Consider the following 3,349-nt stretch of genomic DNA (forward strand, 5'->3'; position numbering starts at 1 on the left):
TGTGTGTGTGTGTGTGTGTGTGTGTGTGTGTGTGTGTGTGTGTGTGTGTGTGTGTGTGTGTGTGTGTGTGGCTGGCAGGCGCAGTTAATTGTACGGCCCACGACTGCTTCCCTGTTGAAAGTTAAGCCCAAATCTTTGAACTGGCATAGTCAATGAGATTGTCGTAAGACTTCTCGATGAAAGCCGTGTTGCAGCACTCGGCTGTGTCTTCACGTTACAAGGATTAAAATATTATGCATTATTATCCTACCTAACTGTAAAGGCTTTAAACTGCAGACCAAGTTGGTGGGTGGTTGGTGGGTGCTTCGGTGTGGTTTCCTTCTTCTTTCCCATCAAACATCTATAGTACTCTTCTCTACTCCTTCTTGGTTTGTATTTGTTTCTCTCTTCTAACACCTCTAATCTTCGGGACTTGTATTATGACCCACCAAACTCTTACAAAAACTAAACCAAAAACCAAATTGTAGATAATCTCTCTGCACACTCATTGGGTACCTGGCGTGTCAAATCGTGCAAAATATAACCTCAATTTTGAGTAGTTGGACTTTCCCTTCTTTTCTTGTTGCTTTTTAAAAAAAACACCAAAATTGGCACATCAAATTTTGGCGCTAATTCCTAAATTCCACCCTACCCTCACCCGTCTCTTTTTCCCGCCTTCTTCGAGCTTATAAATCCTTTTTGTCATTGACCATGTCCTTTGGAAAACGTACCATCACATCATCAACCTTCGGACATGTAAATTTGATGCTATACTTTTAGCCCATTACGAGTCTGTGCTATGTAAACATTTTTTGTGCAGTATCCATTTGTTCAACAGGTAAACGTGTTAGAAATAATCTTATGCATAGAAGAGAATAATACGTTGCCTGTATACTTAAAAACCAGCCGTGTTACACAAAGTTGTTGGTATATTATCCCCCCCTCCCCCCCCAAAAAAAAAAAAAATAAAATAAAGCATAGGTTTCATGTGGGTTGTTTTAATTGTTGTAAACGTTTCCATTTACATCTGCTGAAATCGAAATAACCACGAGATCATAGTTTTATTACACTTCATCTTATTGTTATTTAGATTGTTTGTTTTATGTGTGAGTGTGTGTGTGTGTGTGTGTGTGTGTGTGCGAGCGCAAGTGTATATGTGTGTATGTGTGTGTGTTTGTTTCTGCGAGTGTGCCTACGTTGATGTGCGTGTGTGAGTGTGTTGGTTGATTCCATATTTCCAAAGACACAACGCTGTTTGTACAGAACCCGTGTGTTCCCTGAGACAGACCTTTTGGCATTGTTTCTTTTCTCTATATTTTGTGTGCATGTTTCAGGTAATACGATTCCAAAACATTTTCTTAATAATAAGGAACGGAAGACAAATAAGTGTAGGATACTCGCGAGCTATCACGACTGCCACTGGATGTGGAAAAGAAAAATTTGTGGTAACAATGATCGAGGATTTTTGCACTCATCGACACAATTTAGATCATTTTGGAGGTTGACTGCCCGCCAACAAAGAGGATAACGGTAAAAGAAGGGAGATAGGCATACTATAACTAATCTATTCCTCTTCATATTATGAGTCACTGCCCTTTGCTTTAAAATGTGTGGCTGCTTTCCGAAGCCAAAGCATAAACACGCATGCCCGCACGCAGGAACGCACGGACGCACGCACGCACGCACGTACGTACGCAAGGACGCATACACACACACACAAACATAAACACACACACATACACACATAGCTAGAGATGCGGAGAGAGAGAGAGAGAGAGAGAGAGAGAGAGAGAGAGAGAGAGAGAGAGAGAGAGGGGGGGACAGAGAGAGAGAGAGACAGAGAGAGAGAGACAAAGAGAGAGAGAGACAGAGAGAGACAGAGAGACACACACACACGCAGAGAGAGAGAGGGAGAGAAAGAGAGAGAGAGAGAGAGAGAGAGAGAGAGAGAGAGAGAGAGAGAGAGAGAGAGAGAGAGAGAGAGAGACACAGAGACACAGAGAAAAAAAAAGAGAAAAATAGAAAGAAAGAGAGAGAGAGAGTGAAAAAGAGAAAGAGAGAAAGAGAGACAGAGAGAGATAGATAAAGAAAAAGAGAGAAAGAATAAGTTGAGGTGGAAAGGCAGAATAGATAGATAGATAGATGGATAGACAGATAGATAGATAGATAGATAGATAGATAGATAGATAGATAGATAGATAGATAGATAGATAGATAGATAGATAGTGTGTGTGTTTGTTGTTGTTGTTGTTGCTGTTGTTGTTGTGTGTGTGTGTGTTTGTGTTTGTGTGTGTGTGGCCTTTCCGCCTAAGAAGAAAACGCGGGCCAAAGAGGTGCGTTAGCGAGGGCTAGTTTGAAGACTGATCTCACCTCAACCACAAGGGACCCGATTTCCTTCCGCACGGGTCGCACCTCACGGTCAACAAGGTGTCCACTTAGTGGGATGAATGACTTCTTGTTTTGCTGCACATGTGGTCAGTGGTGGAAGGAAAGATAGAAGAAGGCAAAAAAAGGAAGGAGAAGAGGAAGAGTGTATTACATATTTTAAAATATATAATGTATCTAGATCTATCAAATAATAAAATATGTTACATAGTAAATATTTAGATATATACAATATTATGCCTACATAAAAGTACAAAAAATACATATCTTCGTATTTATTAGTAATGTGTACTCAACATTAGGACGTCAAAAGAAATTTGTCTGATATTCATTTTTATATCTAATTCCAGTAAATTCTGAAAAAGAGGGTATGGTATTAATTTTGTCATTGAAAAAAGTGACAAATAAACTACAAAGTTCGTCATCTGGTGTTGCAGAGGGGAGAGGAGATATTGTTTCTTTTCCCAGAATAGCATTGGTTGTCTGAATTGTTTGGATGATTTCACTTCTTATATTTCATGTAGATAGTATCTTTTCTTGTTATTTTCGATGACTGAGTTGACTTTGTCTAGGTGGTTAATAAAGATGTCTCTGTGAACTTGAAGTTTCCCCCACCTGCGTTCTGCCTGACGTCGATGTTGCTTGGCGTCTTTCATTTCAAGTGAAAACCACGGAGAAAAGGGTCTCGATGAAATGTTTCTTTTTACCATTGGCGCCTGTTGGTCGATTGCCGCTTTCAGAGTGTCATGAAATGTGTCTGCATTTAGGGATGATAGACTTGCCAGGTCGTCCCGAAGTGCCTGTGTGTCTATTGTTCTCGTGTTTCTTGAAAGTATGCTTCTTCTTACATGTTTTGGTTTGGAGATGTTAATGTCAGCTATCAGAAGAGAATGGTCAGAGATAGCCTTATCTAAAACCTGATGTTTAAGAACATGTGGGTCAGCTATGTTGGTAATTGGCAGGTATAAAATGTGACCACTACGAT

The sequence above is a fragment of the Aplysia californica genome, unplaced genomic scaffold (genome assembly GCF_000002075.1).
Source record: "Aplysia californica isolate F4 #8 unplaced genomic scaffold, AplCal3.0 scaffold00393, whole genome shotgun sequence".
Classification (NCBI taxonomy): Eukaryota; Metazoa; Mollusca; class Gastropoda; order Aplysiida; family Aplysiidae; genus Aplysia; species Aplysia californica.